A 6,409-nucleotide genomic window follows, 5' to 3' on the forward strand; every position below is an offset into this window, starting at 1 on the left:
GGAAAAAAGCCTCTGATGATGCAAAAATCTTCATTAAGCGTCATTGGAGGCATTTTTGCCCGGAGGTTATGGACTACAGCCAGCTAGTTCCGCATGTTTTCAACCCTTCCATAGGGGATGGGACTGTCACTACCTGATGTGAGTCGGCTCTCTCTTTTCAGCAGAAAACTTGCTATTATGTGCATTCAAACTACCGCCCATTGGTACAGATCGGAGAATAGGCAGGAAACTTTATTACAGACGGAATACACGACACACTACACAGGCTTCGCCTGCTACGGAGACCAGCACCTCAGCCTGTGGTGTCGCCCGATGCCGCTAGACGGGAAAGGGGACATCGAAAGTGGTGTTCGAGAAAGCGGAAACCCGGAACGAGGGCAGGAGTAAGAGCTAGGTGGAAAGCTAACGCTAGCCGGCCACCTGTCCCATCCATCCTGCTTGCAAGTGTCCGCTCATTAGACAACAAACTGGACTACATCCAACTTCAACGAAACTCCCAATGCGAGTTCAGAGACTGCTGTGTTTTTGTTTTTGTGGAAACATGGCTGAACAACAGTGTACCGGACTCCGCTATCCAGCTACCAGGCCTGCTAGCCTTCCGAGCAGATAGATTCTGTCGGGTAAGACTAGTGGAGGTGGGCTGTGTTAACACGGACTGGTGCAGAAATGGGCTGCTTCTATCCAACTAACTGCTAACTGCTGGTGGAGTTTGTGACTGTTAAATGGCGACCATTCTACATTCTACGCGAATTCAAGGCTGTGTTTATACTCAGTGTTTACATCCCACCAAGCGCTAATGCTACCAGTGCGTTAGCTGAACTTTACGGAGCCTATAATGTGTGTGTCTGTTACTCCACCTTGCTGTCTCTCTATATGCCATCTATCTGCTTGCCTGCCTGTTTCTCTTCCTCTCTGTCCTCCCAGTGAGCTGTGAAGGAACAAGCCCTTGTTTGTGTGGTTTGGTTACATTCTGACACCTCCCTCCAGAAGTTATCTCCAGTGTGTGTGTGTGTGTGTGTGTATGTGTGTGTGTGTGTATTGATTGGATGATATTGTCTGATCCTGGTTTCTGCTGCATCAGTGACACTGTGTCCCTGTTAATAAAGTACATTTAATTTACTTATGGTGTGCTTTCTCTATAGCTGGTCCAGAGAATCACCTCCCTTTCTGTGTGTGTGTGTGTGTGTGTGTGTGTGTGTGTGTGTGTGTGTTTGAGGGTCTCACATAGCAAACCATGACACTGTTGTCCTATGAACATTTCCATCATTTAGTGTTTTGAAGATAGATGCGTGTGATGGTAAATGATCAGTCTGATTGAAATGTGGTAATGGGGCCCACACAGGTGCCCAACAGGTGCAACGGCAGCACCGTCAGCAAGTTCGCTGATCTGGCGGAGAGTCAGGGCGGTCCAGGATCAGACCCCCGCTGCTGGGTTTTGCGCTGGCTGAATTGGAGTTGCTGCAGCCTCTATCTGAAGGTCTGTCTTCAGAGGTGCTGTGCGCTCTCCTCCCAGCAAAGTATTCTTCTGGGGGTGGGGAGTGAGGCGGAGAGACTGCAGCTTTGTTAAGATAGAGTTGCCACAAAGTACTTATGTTAATGTAACACTAACAATTGTTACTTACAAATAATGGCAAATGATTTAAGATTTGACAAAAAGTGAGTCAAAGTATGAATGAAAATATTAAATGAAATTCTGTCTTGTGTAAAAACAGTTGGAAGGGCTTTCAAGAAAATTAAACATATTGGCCAAAACAGTGGAATTACAACTCCCAGCCCGTCTTGTGATGACCTCTGGTCCAAAAAGACTTCCTGTAGTCTAGAAGAGAGTGTAAGCGGAGCGCTAAACCAGAAGTAGCTGGGTCGGCCAGCAGAAGTCTCTAGTACACCTGCTGTGCTGATCATCCAGGTAATTATTTCATTATTTGTCCTCTTTAGCATATTTACAGTTCATGGTCCTCTCACGTCTGACTGGTTTGTTGTCCAGTCCATCCTGCCCGGTCTGGCACATAGCGCAGCAACTGTTGCACAGCCTGAGCAAAAGTAAATTGGATGACGGTGGTTGTCCCCATCTGCTGTGTAAGAGCATCTAAAACAGAAAATACAAGCACAATGCAAAAAAAATTGCCTTTAAGTTAAACAGAACACCCACATATGCATGCTTGGAAACAAATTCAGTAGCCTAGGCCTAGGATTTTTCAATGACCCGATAAGGCAATTTGTCCAGTGTTGTAGACTAGTCTATCATGTTTTCCCTACATTCAAACATTCAACTTTTCAAAATTGCCCAAGAATATGTGCATGGGTTTATTTAGTTGGTGTTAAAAAGCCTGATGGCTGAAGGTTCTCCTGAACCTCTCTGTCCTACAGTGCAGCGAGAGCAGTCGCTCACTGTAACTGCTCCTCTGTCCAACCAGGACGTTGTAGAGGAAATGAGATGTGTCCGGTGCAGTACGTTGGTCTACCACCCGATGATCTCCCGGCCAACCAAAAATTGATGGCTTTTCAATCATATTTTTGGTCAACTATATATCAATGCACTTTCAATCATATTTCCCGGTCAAATATATATCAATGCATTTTCAATCATATTTTCCAGTCAACTAATGCATATTCAATCATATTTCCCGGTCAAATATATCAATGCATTTTCAATCATATTTCCCAGTGAACTTTATATCAATGCATTTTCAATCATATTTCCCGGTCAACTATATGTCGATGGCTTTTCAACACATTGGCAATATTGCCCGGTAAACCAAATATCAATGCTTAATCAATCATAAAGTTAACTATAGATCAATGTTGTTCCAATGTTGTTACAATCAACATTAATAACATCAGGTTTCATCGATATGGTAATGGTGATTCAACATTTATTTTGCATTGAAATTTCAATATCAACCATAATGATGATTCAGATGGAAAATCAATATTTATTCAATGTTGGCTTGCTGTCTGAGGTACTATACGGTAATTCCTCTACTATGCGACAGTATGTCGCTTGGACACAATCATTAGCCTATTTTTACAAATACGTCTGCTACGGAGCCTTTTATACATTGTCGTGTTTCTTTAGAAATAAACAATGGACAAATAGAGTCTTTAAACGCTTCAGATGTAAAGTTATTCGCTGTCAAAGTGACGTCAAAATGAATGGCAGTCAATGGAATGCTAACGGGAGGTGATCACTTTGTAGCATCAAAATGGCGCCATAAGAGGTTCGAGTTCTGAAGCGAATCTTACCCTCTTGGATAAGACCCCATGTGGGGCATCTTTGCTGACGCCCATAACACTAAAATAAGAAAAGGAAATACAGGCATAGGGCCTCTGCAGATACAGACACCATCACACAAGGGATGATTGAGAGGGATCACTTTTGTATTGGTCCATACATTGTTTTTTTAGGGAAATGCTATTTAATTAAGATTTAGTCTTACTTAAATTGCAAACCAGAGTGGGAGCACAAAATAATCACACAGTTGTGTCTGTTGTGCCAGGATGACATTTTATACAGTTCCTCTAATTTGAGAAATTTAAAAATGACTCGTTTTTTTGGGACGCTGGCTGTTCTGTGCTCTTGTCTCATTGGCGTTTTTAGTCCAAAATGACGGCAGCGCCATCTAGCTGCGGTTGTCAATAAACGCTGTATAGACACAGCTAAAACACCAGCAGAGGGAGCAAGAGAGCCATGTATAACAGAGCCATATGGCTCTGATGTATAATAAATATGAGCTGATGCTGCTGCTGAGCCACTGAACAGAGTAACGCTGTCTTGTGGTTAACAAACTAAATTAAGTAATAGGAATACATTGCTTACTACATAAATCTACTTTAAATCATGTTTTTAACGTGTCTCAGGACGGCTGAGCGGTCTTTTTTTTAGGCCTATTTGGACTTTAAAATGAGATCAAACAAGTGTTGGTGGTTTGGACCAGTTGCGTGTTGAGCAATCAGATATGCGTCATTTAGTCTTTCTTGATTTTGAACCACGTTTCCTAAAACTATAAAGCTCAAATTTCACTACAGCTAAATCACCAACAGAGGGAGCAAGAGAGCCACGTATAAGGTTATCCGTTGTTGCTGCTAAACCACTATCACATGTTTTCTGGTTAACATTTATCTACTACTAGGAATACACAAATATACAAACACGAAAAGTAGTGTCTATATGACGTAATATTTGATTCTATAGGTTTTCATGTCAGGATGGCCGAGCGGTCTAAGGCGCTGCGTTCAGGTCGCAGTCTCCTCTGGAGGCGTGGGTTCGAATCCCACTTCTGACAGAAAGCTTTTTCTTTTTTTTTTATCAATCAAAAGGTACATCCTGTCAGAAACATCCGTTATGTGTCGGTTTCTACACAGTTGCTACACAGTGTTTACAACGTGTATTACGCATACAACATTGTCATACCAACAAATATTAAATATATACATACTTTACATTACATACATCAGACTTAATTGTCCACTATAGTGTCAACAAGAATAAATCTGACATTGTGATATATTTATTGTACTGTTGTAACCATGTTATTGCAATTATCTAATAATGACATTTTTCTTGGCTGTTGTGTTTTATTCATATGTTGTATGTACTGTCTTTGTCATGACATATTCAGTGTTTAGTAAATGTGATGGGGTGAAGGATGGTTGTTTTGTGAAATGTTTTGTGAAACAAGTATTTGTTCACTCTTCTTCAAGTAGCCTATAACACTGAAACCAGTTTCACTTTGAAACACCAGCACACAACTCACTCTTTCTCACTGAAGGACCAGTTGCTCACAGGATGTTACTTTTGAGTTAAACGTACATTTACAGCATACTATCTGGTCATGTGTCATTATTAAACTCAGTGCAGCAATACATTACCCCTTTTTCTTGCATGAAACATCTGGGGCCCGTTTCAGGAAGGACGTTTAACAAACTCTGAGTTGATTTGTACTGTATTGAATGTGAAACTATATGTTGCCTTGCACGCCTATGCTTTACTTGGCCAGGTCGCCGTTGCAAATGAGAACCTGTTCTCAACGGCCTACCTGATTAAATAAAGGTTAAATAAAAAATAAAAAAAGATGGGAAACTCAGAGTTTTCAGTTCCAGAACAGCTGATTTAAGTTGGTCAACTCAGAGTAGGTTCACTCAGAGTTAAGCACGTGCAACACCACTATAAAAAGGCTGCATGAATGGAGCCATGATACTATGATTCACCATGGTAACAACCACAAACAAACTGGTCAATGAAAATACTCACGCGCACATACAGCGAGTTTGAACATATATTTCGTTAAAATAGCAACACTGAGGCTGCTGCAAAAGAGAGAGAATTTGCGTGGGAGAAAATTGCTGCTTGAGTAAATGTGTAAGTTCCAATATAGTGTATTAATATCTATAATCATAAGAATTGTATTACTGGTGAAATGGTATTGAAGCTATAATCTATTTCATTTAGGTGCAATCCTGCAGGTGAAAAAGTCCTAGGCCTACTAATCCCATTCTGAGGCTGCAGCACCATCATTAACAGAATTATAATTCATAATCTTTTATTTCAAAGGGTCATCATTCACCTGCAATACTGTGGAACATCCTTTTAATGGCTCTTACAGGTTTGTGTCCAGGGAACACTACAAAAACGTTTAAAAAACGTTTCACAGCAAGTCACATTCTTCTGACGGCGCTTTGCTATACAGTGGCTTTACTAATATGCTCCGCATCACCGATGTTGGCAAAAAAAACGTAATGTGACACAAAGAATCTGCTTGGATGTAGAGCATGTCCACGATGGGTGACGTTAGTGATGTGAGGACAGATAAGGTTATGTAGGCTACATAACTGATCGACTGGGAAGAAAAACCAGACTGAATGAATGAATGAGGAAATGAAAGAGCGCTGTGTGAGAGGGAGGAGACTGAGAGAAACTCGAAGTTTCTGGAAGAAAACCTGCTCCAGACCAGGTTAGGTTCCCAGGCTCAGTTACCATAGTAACTGACTCTGAGGTTAAGTTACCTCTCTTTCTGAAACGGGCTGGAGTAACTCCTCTCTCTCTCAGGAATGATCAACCTCCCTTTCTGAAACAGAAAACCAAGAGTTTTCCTCATCTCAGGCTTAACAAACTAAGAGTTTTCACTAAACCTGCTTTCTGAAACGGACCCATGAAGGCCAAATATGCACATACAAAATATCCACACCAAGAGGGTGTCACTGAGTCAGGTGACAGGCCTCTGGGATCCATATGGGAGGTGCCAGTGGGAAATAAAGATGGTAAAAGAGGGAGAGCAAAATACTAGAGTAGCCTACACATGGAGAGAGATGATGAAACACCCAGTGTGTGTGTGTGTGTCTGTGTGTGTTTAAGAGAGAGAGAGAGAGAGAGAGAGAGAGAGAGAGAGAGAGATAGAGATAGAGCAAAGTG

At 41.6% G+C, this 6,409-nt stretch overlaps 1 non-coding gene across 1 annotated transcript; it reads left to right on the forward strand.

The window, feature by feature from the left end:
• The first annotated feature begins 4,200 nt into the window (after positions 1-4,200).
• trnal-cag lies at positions 4,201-4,283 on the forward strand. The gene has a single exon. It is a non-coding gene; the product is annotated as a tRNA-Leu (tRNA).
• Positions 4,284-6,409: the final 2,126 nt, after the last annotated feature.

The sequence above is a fragment of the Perca fluviatilis genome, chromosome 8, assembly GCF_010015445.1.
Source record: "Perca fluviatilis chromosome 8, GENO_Pfluv_1.0, whole genome shotgun sequence".
NCBI lineage: Eukaryota > Metazoa > Chordata > Actinopteri > Perciformes > Percidae > Perca > Perca fluviatilis.